This window comes from Silene latifolia, chromosome X (assembly GCF_048544455.1).
Source record: "Silene latifolia isolate original U9 population chromosome X, ASM4854445v1, whole genome shotgun sequence".
Classification (NCBI taxonomy): domain Eukaryota; kingdom Viridiplantae; phylum Streptophyta; class Magnoliopsida; order Caryophyllales; family Caryophyllaceae; genus Silene; species Silene latifolia.
Window position 1 is genome coordinate 15,587,914 of NC_133537.1, and position 16,364 is coordinate 15,604,277.

A 16,364-nucleotide genomic window follows, 5' to 3' on the forward strand; every position below is an offset into this window, starting at 1 on the left:
ACGTCCTAATCCTTTTGACAACTTCAAAGCTAAATCTCTAATTCTACCGTTTTACAGCACTGTTCAGTCTCGCTATAAAATTCATAATTAATTCATCAAAAATAAAAACGATGCAAGACCAGTGAGGTTGGAACCCTAAGACACATATCTATAATTCTTGTGAAATAGAATTTCTTCAAATTCCAGACTTATCAGGGTTTTCTTGAAGGAATCATAAATACTGACGAATTCCGTCATATAAAAGTATTGACCTCTAAAATAAGTTTAACAAATCCTTTTCAAGTGAAACAAAAGCCTAACATCATCTAGACTCTCCAAATTTAATGTTTGCAAAAGACACAACTCAATTTCAATTTATAAGTTAGGTTTGCAAAATAAACTTTAGACCACTAGTGCATTCGCGGATTCTCAGTCGACATGTTCATAACGAATTTATTCTGGAAAATCTACACACGTTCAATTGCTACGGAATTTTATAGGCATCAACAAGACTTGAAAATAACCTAAGTCTATTCTTTACGTTTTTGAAGACAACGACTTTAAGATAGTCTGGTAGTTCGTTTAAGACAACTTACAGATTTATTGAATTGCTGTAACTTTATTCTAAACATTGAAAGATTAAAGATGAACTTACAAAATAAAAGATGATGAACTTCTCTTCTTTTTTCCCCTTTTAATTCTCTCCTTCTCTCTCTCTTTTATGTGATACTATGAGTTTTTATGTGGAATAAGGATTTATGGTTAGGTTAGCCTTGCTTATTGTTAGCACATTAATTCACGTGTTTTATCTACCTTCTAGACTCTTGTTAGTCCCAATTTTGAGTGCTTAAATTGCCAAAAAGCTCAACTTTCGGCCACTTTTGCAAATCTTGTTCTCTGTTCTCTTTTTGGCTATTTTCCCGGTTTGTCATGTGCATATTTCGAGTGAATGGTACTCCTCTTGGTGCTTTCTTTATGTAGGTACCTTGGTGGACCAAGTTTTGGACAAGGGAAAAGAAGAACGAAGCGATTTGGAAGTCAGACATAAAGTTTATAAGTTAGGAACCTTAGTTAGATTGTAAGATATGGTTCTTAAGATCAGGGATGTACCTCATCTTCCCAGAACGTACCTCATCCGGCTGATTTGGACCTATTCTTTGGTACTATTGAAGAAGATGTGGAGCGTAAGACAAGGGATGCACCTCATCTGCCCATAACGTACCTTATCTTACTGAGTTTTGTACCAACTTTTGATGTATAAGAAGAAGATGAGGAGCTTAAGATGAGGTACGTACCTCATGTTACTCGTTTCCCCCCCTCATCTCTCTTCCTTTTTGGGCTGAAATTTGTAATGGACTATTATGAGGTCATATAAATACCCAAATCCATATCTTAAAACCCTAAGCTTCATTTTTATGCAAAGTAGAGAGAGAAACACAAGAAATTTCCTTTGTATTTTGGAGATCAAATCTTCATCCATTCTTCATATAATTCAAGTTCAAGTTTCTTATTCAATTTTCTTCTTCCTTGTTCATTCACCTTTAATTGTTGGTATTTTCTCTTTTCTTTATCTTTCTTAGTTACTTGTTTGCTTTTTATTTATTTCTTAGTTTGAATTTTTACATTTCTTGTAGTTAAAGTTACAACCTTTAAGCTTAATTTCATCTCAATTATAATTTAATTAGTTAATTATCATTATCTTAGTTATTAATTGCATGATAAATAGTAGAAATCGATTTTATAATATGTCAATTGCTAAAGTGTCAATCTTTATCATTTGTCTTAGTTTAATTAGCATGATTAGTGAGTAGTAACCCTTCTAGGGTCCGATTAAGCCTAAATGATGAGTTTATTTTGGTGATTAGTCGCTTTTGACAAGTTGTGGTGTTATGGGTAATCGATTTTGGTTGGGTGATTTGAATTGACCCTTTGTTTTACCCTTGTCCAACCTTTTGAGGCTATCAATGGAAGTTGGGCCGATTTTGGGCTACCTAGGCTATCAATGGGAGTTGGGCTTATGGTAGTGGGTACCGGTATACTTCGGAAATCGACTCTAGGTGGGTTATTCACGGGAGTGAGACCCATTTAAAGAGACTTAACCAATTGACTAAGGAATGCCATCCATGGGAGTGGGGAAGGACTTAGTTGGGACTTATTGTTGACCTTAATTCCTTGGGCTCGGCCTTGGTCATCCATGGAAGTGGGACCTTTACCCAACTCAAGAGACTACCTACACTCGGGAGGGTTGGGTGGTTAGTTTAGCTGGCATTATCCCTCTTGACCCCATGAACCCATTACTTGTTGATTGACTAATTGCCACTATGACGCATTGCTAAGGGCTTGATCGGATCCTAGGCCTTCCTTAACCTTGATTACATCTTTTACAATCTCACTTGCTCAATTTCCATAATTAGTTCATTAGCACTTTATTTTGACTAGTTTAGTTGTTTAGTTAAAATATCAAACTCTAATTTCTATCGACTTAGCTAAACAAGAGACTAAAAGCAATTAGTAATCTTCCTAGCTCCTCGTGGGATCGACCCTCAATTTTGCGCGACGACAACCGTGCACTTGCGAGGTTTAATTTGAAACCATCAAGTTTTTGGCGCCGTTGCCGGGGAGTTCGGCTAGATATTAATTGTTTTCGTTCTATTTTAGACTAAGTCTTTTGTGTTACTAATCCTTCTCTTGAGTGTGTAGGACTTTTTGCATGAGTAGGAGAACTCGAAGAGGTCAACCAATTGATCCGATTGACCACGAGATTGAAGCTACCGCAAGAAGACTAAATTCACTCCGTAGAAGAGAGCTTATAGAAACACCAACTTCCCAAGTAAATTTAGTAGTTGAAGACTTTCAAGAAGAACCAAGTACCTTTGAAACTTTTGAGAATCCCTTTGCAACTCCGGGAGAAGAAGTGACAATGGTCGCGGTTCCTATGCGAGATAACTTGGCTCCGAAAAAGGTGGTGAATCCGAGTTTAGTCAAGCCACCTATTCAAGCCAACAACTTTGATGTGAAAGCCACCTTGCTACAACTTGTCCAAGGGAATCAATTCGGAGGGGGAGCCACCGAAAACCCCAACGAACATCTCAATGAGTTCTTGGATAGTTGTGACATGTTCAAGGCCAACGGAGTGTCGGAGGATGCCGTACGCCTTAGGCTTTTCCCTTACTCCTTGAGGGGAAGTGCCAAGGAGTGGCTTAAAAGTTGTGAACCCGACTCTGTTCGGACTTGGGATGATGTCTCTAAGGCTTTCCTAAACAAGTATTTCCCACCACAACGAACCGCAAGAATCAAGAGTGAGCTCCAAGGCTTCACCCAACAAGAAGATGAGACCCTTTACGAAGCATGGGAGAGGTACAAGGGCCTCCAAAGGCTATGTCCTCACCATGGGATTGGGGATGATGAGCTAATCAAAAACTTCTATGAAGGGTTGAACAATGAAATGAAGATGAACCTTGATTCCGGCTCGGGAAAGGGAGCATTGGATAAGATAGATCACAAGACGGACAAAGAGCTTATTGAAGAGATGGCTTCTCGTACCTTTGATTGGAACAATGATAGGCACAAGAGGAAAGGAAAGTCAACGGTTGAATCGGCCAATAATGTTGAAGTTAAAGGGTTGATTGAAGAGCTTAAGCAACAAGTTTCCTTGATGAGTTCAAGCAACACATCTAGAAATTCTTCTATGAGGAACCAAGTTTATAGTTGTGAGATTTGTGGAGACCAAGGACACCCACCCAATGAGTTCCTTTGATGGTAGGGGAGGGCAATCCCATGGAGTAAGTGAACGGGATATGGGAGTCTAGTCCGGCCAAGCAAGCATTTAACAACAACCAATATCATCCCGGAATGAGAGCCCACCCAAACTTCTCCTATGGTTCACAAAATGTCCAAAACCCCACCTTCCAACAAAAACCACAATTCACACAAAACTTTCAAGCTCAAAAACCAAACACAACATTCAACCAAGGTCCACCGGGTTTCCAAGGAAGAACCTTCCAACCGAGACAACAATTTCAACCACTCAATCCACCAAGCAACCCACCTTTCCAACAAAACTCCCAACCCTTCCAATAATCCACCCAACCAAAGTCAAACATGGAACTCATGATGGAACAATTGATGACATCCCAAAACCAATTCATCAACCATTCCACTCAAAAACAAGAAGAGACAACCTCATCCATAAACCAACTTAGAACCCAAATGCAAGCTTCTCAACGGATGACAGACAATCAAATCTCCCAATTGGCTTCCCAAGTGAGCCAACTACAAGCCTCTCATGGAAAATTTCTGGGTAAAACCGAGGAGAATCCGAAAACCGTGAATGCTATCCACTTAAGGAGTGGTAGAGAGTTGGAAGAACGGGCATTTGTCAAGAAGAGGAAGAGTAGTAGACTGGGTGATGTGGTTGAACCTCAAATTGTGGTTGAGCCCCCTAAGGGAGTTTAATAAAAAGGGGTTGAAGATGAACTTGTGGAGATTGTTGTGGAGACTCCAAAGGTGATTGATGAACCAACAAAGGTGGTTGAAGAGCCAAAACAACAAGTTGTGAGAACTTATGTGCCACCAATTCCTTTCCCACAAAGGTTGGCAAAGGCAAAACTTGAACAAAAATATGGAAAGTTCATGGACATGATGAAGGATATCAACATTACCATGCCTTTCATTGATGCCGTCAAGGAGATACCAAGCTATGGAAAGTTCTTGAAGGAGCTAATCTCAAACAAAAACTCCTTGAGCCCGACAACAATGGTGAACTTATCCAAGGAGTGTAGTGCAATTCTTATGAATGAGGCTCCTCAAAAGCTTGAAGACCCGGGGAGTTTTTCCATACCTTGCAAAATTGGGACCGTGAATATTGAGAGGGCCTTGTGTGATTTGGGGGCAAGCATTAGCCTTATGCCCCTCAAAATTTTCAAGAAGTTGAAGGGTTATGAACTTTCACCAACAAGGGTTTCTCTCCAACTCGCGAATATGTCGGTAAGATACCCAATCGGTCTTGTGGAGGATGTCCCACTCAAAGTGGGTAAACTTGCATTCCCTTGTGACTTCTATGTAATGGACATCCCCGAGGACTCAAATATTCCCATCATATTGGGGCGCCCTTGCCTTGCTACGGGGGTGCCATGATTGATGTAAAGAATGGGAAGCTTTCTCTTCAAGTGGGCGAAGAAAAGGTAGAATTCTCCTTGCACAAGGCTATGAAGGAGCCTTCCGAAGAAAAGTCTTGTTACATGATTGACATGGTAGAGGAATGGGTTGATATGAAGAAATTTGATGAAGATAAGGGTTTGCAAGGATTCCTTGAGGGCAAGGTAAAAGATTGCAATGAGCACCGGGAGTATGCTTTAGCCATGGAAGAAACAATTGAAGAAGACCCGGACAAAGAATTTGAGAGCTTGAGAGGAGATGGTAAAAAGGAGGAGAGATCTACGCCTCCTCAAGTGGAGTTGAAACCTCTTCCCTCTACTCTTAAACATGCTTTCCTTGGCCCTAATGACACTTACCCTATTATTGTCAATAGTGCACTCAATGACACCGAACTTCAAAAGTTACTTGATGTTGTGAGAAAATATAAGGATGTCATTGGGTACTCAATTGATGATATCAAGGGGATTAGCCCTTCTTTTTGCACTCACCGCATTCACTTGGAGGATGAGGGTGCATCTTCCATTGAGCCTCAACGCCGCCTTAACCCCGCAATGAAAGAAGTGGTTAGGAAGGAGGTGTTGAAGCTTTATGATGCAAGTATAATTTACCCTATCTCCGATAGTGCATGGGTGAGCCCGGTACATGTTGTGCCAAAGAAGGGCGGGGTCACGGTAGTCACCAATGACAAGGATGAACTAATTCCAACAAGAATCACAACCGGGTGGAGAATGTGTATAGACTATAGATGCCTCAACAACGCGACTAGGAAAGACCATTTCCCCCTCCCTTTCCTTGACCAAATGTTGGAAAGACTTGCCCAACACTCTCACTTTTGCTACCTTGATGGGTTTTCGGGGTTTTTCCAAATCCCGATTCACCCTAATGACCAAGAAAAGACCACCTTCACGTGCCCGTTTGGCACCTTTGCTTATAGGCGCATGCCCTTTGGGCTATGCAATGCGCCGACCACATTTCAAATATGCATGCTAGCTATATTTTCCGAATATGTTGAGGATATAATAGAGGTGTTTATGGACGATTTCTCCGTCGTAGGCACCTCATTTGATGGATGTCTAGCTAATTTGAGTAAGATCTTGAAAAGGTGTCAAGAAACCGGTTTAGTCTTGAATTGGGAGAAATGTCACTTTATGGTGACATCCGGGGTTGTTTTGGGTCATGTTGTGTCAAGTAAAGGCTTGAAAGTTGATCAAGCCAAGATTGAAGTGATTAAAACTTTACCCCCTCCCACTAATGTCGAAGGAGTTAGAAGTTTTCTTGGGCATGCCGGCTTTTACCGGAGATTTATCAAGGATTTTTCTTTGATTTCTCGACCTTTAACATTGTTACTTGGCAAAGATGCGCCCTTTGAGTTTACTAATGAATGCTTGAATGCTTTTAATAGGTTGAAAGAATCTCTCATCACCGCTCCAATTATGCAACCTCCCACTTGGGGAGAACCTTTTGAGTTGATGTGCGATGCTAGTGATGTAGCGGTGGGAGCGGTGCTTGGACAAAGGAGGAATGGCAAACTTCATGCCATATATTATGCAAGCAAAACCTTGGATGAAGCTCAAGCACACTACACCACCACCGAAAAGGAGCTTTTGGCGGTCATATATGCCATGAACAAGTTCCGTTCCTACTTGGTGGGCTCTAAGGTAATTGTAAACACCGATCATACGGCGTTGAGGCACTTGCTAATCAAGAAGGAATCGAAACCACGCTTGATCCGGTGGATACTTTTGCTCCAAGAGTTTGATATTGAAATTAGAGACAAGAAGGTTGTGGAGAACGTAGTAGCCGGCCATCTCTCTCGGCTATTCCATGAAAAGGTTAAGGATGGACTACCAATTGATGACTCCTTGCCGGATGATCAATTGTTTGCGCTTGCTCTAATGGATGTCCCTTGGTACGCGGATTATGTCAACTACTTGGTATCAGGCGTCATCCCACATGACTATGACTCCCATAAGAAGAAGAAGTTCTTCCATGATGTTAAACAATACTTTTGGGATGAATCCTACCTTTATAAGTCATGTGGGGATGGAATGATAAGGAGGTGTGTTCCCAATGAAGAATGAATTCTATAATGTCTCATTGCCATGATATGCCTTGTGGAGGGCATGCTAGTGATAGGAAGACCGCGACTAAAGTGTCGCAATGCGGTTTCTTTTGGCCCTCCTTGTTCAATGATGCTACTCTTTATGTGAAGGGGTGTGATAGATGTCAAAGGATGGGAAAGATCTCTAAGAGAAATGAAATGCCCATGAACTATGTTCTTGAAGTAGAAATCTTTGATGTTTGGGGAATTGACTATCAAGGCCCATATCCATCCTCTTTCGGGTATGAGTACATATTGGTAGCGGTAGATTACGTGAGTAAGTGGATAGAGGCAATTCCTACGAAGACATGTGATGCCAAGTCGGTTGGTAAATTCTTGAAAACGGTAATTTTCCCACGCTTTGGAGTACCAAGGGTGTTCATAAGTGATAGAGGTTCACATTTCTATGAGAAGACTTTCGAGGCTATGCTTAAGAAATACGGGGTTCAACACCGGCGAAGTCTCGTCTACCACCCCCAAACTAATGGGCAAGCCGAGATCTCTAACCGGGAAATTAAGACCATACTTGAGAAAACCGTAGCTCGGTCACGAAAGGATTGGTCAACAAAGCTTGATGATGCTCTTTGGACATACCGCACCGCCTACAAAACTCCTATAGGTACTTCACCTTTTAGGTTGGTGTATGGTAAGCCGTGTCACCTCCCCGTTGAGTTGGAAGATCGTGCCTTTTGGGTCGTGAAGCATTTGAATTATGATTTAAAGGCGGCGGGTGAGAAGAGGCTTCTTAACTTGAATGAATTGGAAGAATTCCGCCTCAATTCTTATGAAAGCTCAAGGATTTATAAAGAGAAATCCAAGAAATGGCATGACAAGAACATTGTGAGAAGAGAGTTCAATAAAGGCGACCTAGTGTTGCTTTTCAACTCTAGATTGACATTCTTTCCGGGCAAGCTTAGGTCGAGATGGTCGGGACCATTTAAGGTGGTTAAATCATTTCCTTATGGGTCCGTGGAAATATCTAGTGATGACGGGAGGATATTTAAAGTGAACGGTCAACGACTCAAGCATTACATAGTTGGGCAACCCATCGAAGCGGCCGTTGTCATTGACCTTGTTCCAATTCAAGCTTGATGTCCCTCTTGTCTAAGTCGAGCCTACGACATTAAACAAGGGCGCTACTTGGGAGGCAACCCAAGCAAAATGTGTACATATTCCTTACTTTTTAAATACCGTCATTTAATTCATGCTTTAATTTAATTATGCTTTAGTTTAATTGTTGAGTATTAATTTAGTTTAGTTTAAATTTAGTTATTTGAGTCTAGTTAGTTAGTTTAATTAGTATAGTCAATTTAATTTAATGAATTTGATACGGTGTTGGGAGTTTGTTTATTGTGTGGTAGGTTCATTAGGTGGACAACGAGCTTGAAATTTCGTAAAAATCGAGTTTCGGAATCAAGCTTCAAGAAATATGAAGAAGGAAGGACAAGGGAGATAAGGACAAGACGAGGTACATCCCTCATCTCGTCACACCGCCCCTCATCGGCCTGCCCGAACACGAAAAAAAAAAACACACAACCGGGAGGCCAAACAAGGAGACCAGACGAGGTACACCCTTCATCCCTTCCACCTTGCTCCCTCATCTTATCCCCCAATTCTTTACATTTCACCCAAACAACACCCAGCCGCAGCAACCACAACAACATAAACCCTACCATTCATTTTCCCTTACTCCTTTTTCTTCTTCCTTCAACCTCCACCATTAAAACACACTCAAAACTCCATTGCTCCATCAAATCTCAATCAAATTGCCTTAAATTACCATTAAACTCTCCTTCAATTCTCGATCTGGCATCTCCACCTAATTAGAAATCACAAGTATCACTTTCATTTGGGTGAGATTTTTCGAAAAGTGACAAGATTCGACCTTTAAAACTTCGAATTTCGTGGGTCAGTGTTGAAGAGCGATTCCAAGACGTTTTTGGACGGATTCAGATTGGTAAATTCTGGAATTTTCGAGACCTTTATCCAATTACATAACCCATGACTCTTATTGCACTTTTCTGGAATTATTCTCGAGAAATTGGACAAATTTCGCCTCTTTTTGGTCCATTTCAATTCGGGTTTGTGTTGAAGAGAGTCTCCAATATGGGTTTCTTCCTGGTTTCAAGTTGATTTTGACGAAAGATCGAGTCTTTTGTCTGTGAGGCCTGGTTTTGCTTGCTTTGAAGCTGGTTTCGAGTGAACTCGAGATATTTTGAGGAAGGGGAACTCGTTCAAGCTTTCGGGAAAGGCCAAAGACGGTTTCTTTAGGCACGGACAATGCCTCGTAAGAAGTACCCTCCAACTGCTCCAGTGGAAGGTATAACTCCTTCACCCCTTTTATATGAATTTATTTATACTCCTTATACCAACTTTAAATTTGTCGACGAAGAGTTGTGTGTCGGATTTAATGATGAAAAAGTGTTTAATTGCTATCTTGAGATGAAAAAAAGGGAACTTGAACAATCCCGCTGACCCGACCCTTCCACCTACAAGGACATGAGAATTGAAAATGAGCTACTTGAGCTTGCTAGGAGAATAGGAATTGAGTCGATTTTTACAACCTACATTAAGACTTCTAAGACTCTTACCTTTGAATTTCTTGCTTCTTTTGACATTGACCAAACCGAAACACCTAGATGGGTATCGTTTCAATTGTTGGGAAATTTTCACAAGGTAACAATGGCGGACTTTGGTGCAATGTTAGGCCTTACCCATGTCCCGGGGATGATGCAAATATTGAGCCACAAGAAGAGCTGACCATCGATACCAGTGACAAAGTCGTGAATGTAATGGAGATAATCAAAGGAGAGTCAAAGGGTGTTGTCCTAATCAATTGACTATTCAATTAAGTCAATTAAGAAGGCAAATTAAGATAGCTCATTAAGCCTATTTTGGCCATTACTTGTTGTTTGAATAAGGTCAATTAGTTTTGTTTTTATTAGCTTTAAATTCTCGTTTTAATTAGCTATGAATTCTATTTTAATTGCTAAATTGGCATCCTATGTAAGCTAATATTAGCATCCTAAACGGCTATATAAGCCATGTATTGTCAAAGGATTTAATCATCAATCAAGTTAAGAATTTCAAACAAAACCATTGTTTTTATTTGAGTATTTTTAAGTAAAACATAGAAGTTGTGTCTACAATTTCGAAAGGTTGTTCTCAAGCGTCGTCTTGTGAAAATCCCGATTAACTCTATCGGTGTAGAGCGTTAATCTCTTTGTTAGACTATCGGTGTAGTTTAACATTGTCTATCCTCTCGTTCTTGCATTAAAACAGTACCAAACACACAAAGAATTTAACCGAAATCGATTGTACCTAGTACATTCGATATTGGTCGCTTGCTTCCGCTACAAATACGTTTTATACACCATAATTCGTATCATTAGTGGTATCAGAGCTTCGGCTCTTGATTTCCATTTATCAAGACGATCCTAGGCATTTGGGCTCGTCGAAATCTTATTCCGTCACAAAAAAAAAAAACTAAAAAAAAAAAAAAAAAAAAAAAACTTTACTGTTCATGGGTACTGTTCATTCGAAAAAAAATGGCAGGTGAACAATTTGACGACGAGTTTTATGACAAGCTTCAAGACTTGTTGCGTAATAGACCTACCGGGAGTCGAACCGGTGGAAAGGCGAAACAGGACGAGTTCAAGGTGTCGAAACTGCCCGAATTCGTTGGTGGTACCAACCCGGAGGATTATTTGGATTGGGAAAGGAAAATCGATCGCTTGTTCGATTTTAAAGATCTCAGTGATGAAAAGAGGTGCAAATATGCAATTTTGAGATTGAGCAAGGGTGCATCGCTTTGGTACGAGGGTTTGAAGGCCAAACGAGCACGGGTCGGCAAAGACAAAATTGCTTCCTGGGAATCCCTTAAGCGCAAGCTTCGTAAACGGTATGTACCTACGACTCACAAAATGTCTACCTATCGAAGAATTGCCGAGTTTAGACAAGGAAAATTGAGCGTTGGGGAGTATATCGATAAATTTGAAAGTTTAGCTTTGATGGGGGAACTAGAAGAGATAGAAGAGCAGAAAATGGCTAGGTTTTTGCGGGGATTGAATTTTAATATTTCTAGTGCCGTAGAAATGTACCCTTATGCGGATTTTGATACATTGTGTAATTTATGTATTAAAGCTGAGGCCCAAGGAAAGAATAAGTCAGGGGGATCGAGTAGAGAATACAGTAGCCCTAATGTTGACCCCAAACCCGTTTTCTTCCCTAAAACTGTGTCGACCCCAAACTTTACCAACTCGACCAAAAATACACCTAAGGCCTCTGAGTCGGGGAAGGAGACCAGTTTGTCAAAAGTAAGGTGTTTTAAGTTCCAAGGCTTTGGACACTTTGCTAGGGCTTGTCCTAATCAACGAATTGTGACCCTTAGAGAAGCGCTTAGTATTTGTAATGAACTGTTTGAGGAGGAGGAAGAACTTGGTGGCATTTTTAACTTGGATGAACCTAAAGTTGTTGAAAATGTCAAGGATAATGTAGAAGAATATGAGCCTCCTATCTATGATACTTTGGTACTTAGAACTTTGCAAACTAAAATTGAGCCTTTGAATGGTGACCAAAGGGATCAAATCTTTCACACTAAGTGTCAAGTAAAGGATAAATGGTGTAGTGTCATTGTGGATGGGGGTAGTTATACCAACGTAGCTTCGAATGAAATGGTGTCGAAACTGGGATTACTCACAACAAAACACCCTAAACCTTATGCCTTACATTGGTTAGATAATGGGAGAAGTATAAGTGTGACGAAATAGGTCCGTGTGGGGCTAACCATGGGGACTTATGTCGATGAGGTTTTGTGCGATGTCGTGCCTATGGATGCGTGCCACATACTGTTGGGACGTCCTTGGCAATTTGATAGGGATGTGGTGCATAGAGGGAGAGCAAATGAGTATGAATTGAGCTACAAAGGCAAGAGGATTGTGTTGAAACCGATGGCTTCAAACGAAATTCGTTCCATGGTTTCAAAACAGGGGAAAAGGCCTAGTCTCACATTGTTTGCTACTGAGAACGAGGTGAAGAAGGCTTTTGATAATGGTGAATCAGTTTACGTTTTGGTTGCAACAAAGGCTAAGCAAGGCATTGTCGAAGCTCCTCTTAATCCGCAGCTGGAGGCTGTTTTGAATGAGTATAAAGACGTGTTTCCAAATGAGTTACCCATTGGTTTACCACCTATTCGAGGAATTGAGCATCAAATTGATCTAATACCGGGAGCCCCATTGCCAAACAAGGCTGCCTATAGGTGTAATCCAGAGGAGACAAAAGAATTACAACGACAAATTGAAGAGTTGATTAGCATGGGCTATGTGCGAGAATCAATGAGTCCTTGTGCCGTCCCGACTTTGTTGGTACCTAAAAAGGATGGTTCATGGAGGATGTCTATTGATAGTAGGGCGGTGAATAACATAACCATCAAATATCGCTTTCCGATCCCGAGGTTAGACGATATGCTTGATGAGTTGCATGGGTCGGTTATATTCTCAAAAATCGATCTAAGAAGTGGGTATCACCAAATCAGAATGCGAGAAGGCGATGAGTGGAAAACCGTATTTAAGACTAAACACGGCTTGTATGAGTGGATGGTTATGCCATTCGGGCTCACGAATGCACCTAGCACATTCATGAGGCTCATGAACGAGGTACTCAAGCCCTTTTTGGGTAAGTTCGTTGTTGTTTATCTTGATGACATATTGGTTTATAGCAAGAGTGTTGATGAACATTTCTAGCACTTGAGGCAGATTTTTGAGACCCTAAGAGTACAAAAACTCTACGGCAAAAGAGAGAAGTGTGACTTCCTTGTTGAAAGTGTGGTATTTCTTGGGTACGTTGTTTCTAAGGATGGGGTATCGGTTGATCAAAACAAGGTCGAAGCTATCAAATCTTGGCCAAGTCCTACCACAGTTACGGAGGTGAGGTCTTTCCATGGGCTCGCTTCATTCTATCGAAGGTTCATACAGAATTTTAGCACTATAACAAGCCCTATTACCGAGTGTTTGAAGAAGGGTGCGTTTGTGTGGGGTGAACAAGCGCAAAAGGCATTTGAATTGATCAAATCGAAGCTTTGTGAAGCTCCTATTTTGGCTTTACCCGATTTTAACCAACCATTTGAGGTCGAATGCGATGCGAGTGGAGTTGGTATCGGTGCTGTTTTGATACAAAACAAACGGCCTATAACGTATTTCTCGGAAAAACTTGGAGGAGCTCGATTAAACTATTGCACCTATGACAAGGAGTCCTATGCTATTGTAAGAGCTCTTGATCATTGGAGTCATTATTTGCGTTCTAACCATTTTGTGTTGCATTCCGATCATGAGTCTTTAAAGCATATAAATGGGCCACAAAAATTGAATCCGAGGCATGCGAAATGGGTGGAGTTTCTACAATCTTTTAACTTCTCCTCGAAATATAAAGATGGCAAGAGTAATGTGGTGGCGGATGCGCTTTCGAGGAGGTATGCTTTAATTTCGATTCTTGAAACTCGTTTGCTTGGTTTTGAGACATTGAAAGACTATTATAAAGAGGATATAGATTTTGGTGATATATTTTCTAAATGTGGAAATGGAGCTTTCGAAAGGTATTCTATGCAGGACGGGTTTTTGTTCAAAGAGAACCGTCTTTGCATTCCAAGGCATTCGGTTCGGGAGTTACTAGTTCGTGAGGCTCATGGTGGTGGTTTGGCGGGTCACTTTGGCATTACAAAAACTCTGGAGGTCTTAAAAGAACGTTTTCATTGGCCGAAAATTTTAGGAGATGTGCAAAAGATCGTTAGTAAATGTGTTACTTGCCGTATGGCTAAGAGTTCTTTCAAACCAGGAGCATATACTCCATTGCCGACACCTAGTGGTACGTGAGCATGGATTTCGTCGTAGGTTTTCCTCGCACGCAACGCGGTAAGGATGCTATTATGGTTGTTGTTGATAGGTTTTCCAAGATGGCACACTTCGTAGCTTGTCACAAAACGAATGATGCTAGTAACATTGCTGATTTGTACTTTCGTGAGATTGTACGTTTACACGGTGTTCCCAAGACTATTGTGTCCGATCGTGATTCCAAGTTCTTGAGCTATTTTTGGAACACATTATGGAGTAAATTGGGTACTAAGTTACTATTTAGTACTTCCCATCACCCTCAAACCGATGGACAAACGGAGGTGACTAATAGGACTTTGGGTACTTTGTTGCACGGGTTAGTAAGCAAGACGCAAAAGGACTGGGACTTGAAGTTAGCTCATGCCGAGTTTGCTTACAATCGATCTCCTACTTATGCTACTAGTCACTCACCATTTGAAATACTTTATGGCGTGAATCCTTATTTGCCTTTGGATTTGATTCCCATGCCTAAAGAAGAGTTGGTGCATAAGGATGCGGAATCTAAGCTAAAATCGATGATCAAACTACATGAGCAAGTTCAAGAAAGGATCAAGGCCGTTAATGAAGCTTATAGACTACGGTCTAAAAACAAGAAACCTAGGGTGTTTAAAGAGGGTGATCTAGTTTGGGTCCATTTGAGGAAAGAAAGGTTTCCAAGCAAGCGCAAGAACAAGCTAATGCCTAGGGAGGATGGTCCTTTTAAGATCATCTCAAGGATCAATGATAATGCCTATAAGGTTGAGTTACCGGGAGAGTATGGGGTACATACATTCAATGTGGGCGATCTATCACCATATCTGGATGATGATGGTATTCAAGAACTGAGGTCAATTCCTTTCAAAGGGGGAGGGGATGATGCAAATATTGAGCCACAAGAAGAGCTGACCATCGACACCAGTGACAAAGCCGTGAATGTAATGGAGATAATCAAAGGAGAGTCAAAGGGTGTTGTCCTAATCAATTGGCTATTCAATTAAGTCAATTAAGAAGGCAAATTAAGATAGCTCATTAAGCCTATTTTGGCCGTTACTTGTTGTTTGAATAAGGTCAGTTATTTTTCTTTTTATTAGCTTTAAATTCTCGTTTTAATTAGCTATGAATTCTATTTTAATTGCTAAATTGGCATCCTATGTAAGCTAATATTAGCATCCTAAACGGCTATATAAGCCATGTATTGTCGAAGGATTTAATCATCAATCAAGTTAAGAATTTCAAACAAAACCATTGTTTTTATTTGAGTATTTTCAAGTAAAACATAGAAGTTGTGTCTAAAATTTCGAAAGGTTGTTCTCAAGCGTCGTCTTGTGAAAAACCCGATTAACTCTATCGGTGTAGAGCGTTAATCTCTTTGTTAGACTATCGGTGTAGTTTAACATTGTCTATCCTCTCGTTCTTGCATTAAAACAGTACCAAACACACAAAGAATTTAACCGAAATCGGTTGTACCTAGTACATTCGATATTGGTCGCTTGCTTCCGCTACAAATACGTTTTATACACCATAATTCGTATCAGGGGAGGAGGGTAAAAGCGGGGGAAACATTGCGAGAAAGGGAAACTAGAAACCAATTTAGGATGTTAATCACAAGAAAGGATACTCCATTTAAGGGAAATTCAAACTCTTTAGATGTGCGAAATCCATGTTTGCGCTATTTCTTACGGGTCTTTCCTTGTAGTCTTCTTGGCGCAAGTGGGACGAAGCACAATGTCTCAAACATCGCTCTAGATTGTCTTATGGATACCCTTTTTAAAAGACAACCTTCAATTGATCTACCGGGGACCATTGCGTGTCACATGTTTAGGCATAAACTGGCGAAATGGACTATTGTATTTGGTGGGGTTATACATCATATAGCCGGGATGATGGGCGGCTTGACGGTTGAACTACCTTCTTTCCGAACTATTTTGAAGGGCTCCGCTAGAATTGACCATGCTCATTGTTCATTTTTGACCAAGATTCATATTGATGGGGTTGACAAATATGTGTACCAAATTGAGGAGGGTCGGGGAATGGTGGTCCCAAATGATAAATGGACTACTCTTTCTCTCCCACAAAATATAGGTATGCCTATTCGTGAGGATCAATATCACCCCCTTGAAGTGAAGGGGAAAGGGGGCTACAAGTGGGTACCTAAGAAATGGGGGGTGGATGGACCTTACAAATTCAAGGAGATTCTTTCGGTTGACCTTGAACCCCTCCCTCCTACCCACTTTGACCGAATTTTCGAGGAGCCTACCCTACCC

The 16,364-nt window shown here is 40.8% G+C and overlaps 1 non-coding gene across 1 annotated transcript; it reads right to left on the reverse strand.

Annotated features, from left to right (window-relative positions):
* Positions 1–3,268: 3,268 nt before the first annotated feature.
* LOC141624674 (small nucleolar RNA R71) lies at positions 3,269–3,375 on the reverse strand. The gene has a single exon (XR_012534479.1). It is a non-coding gene; the product is annotated as a small nucleolar RNA R71 (small nucleolar RNA).
* Between the last annotated feature and the right edge of the window lie 12,989 nt (positions 3,376–16,364).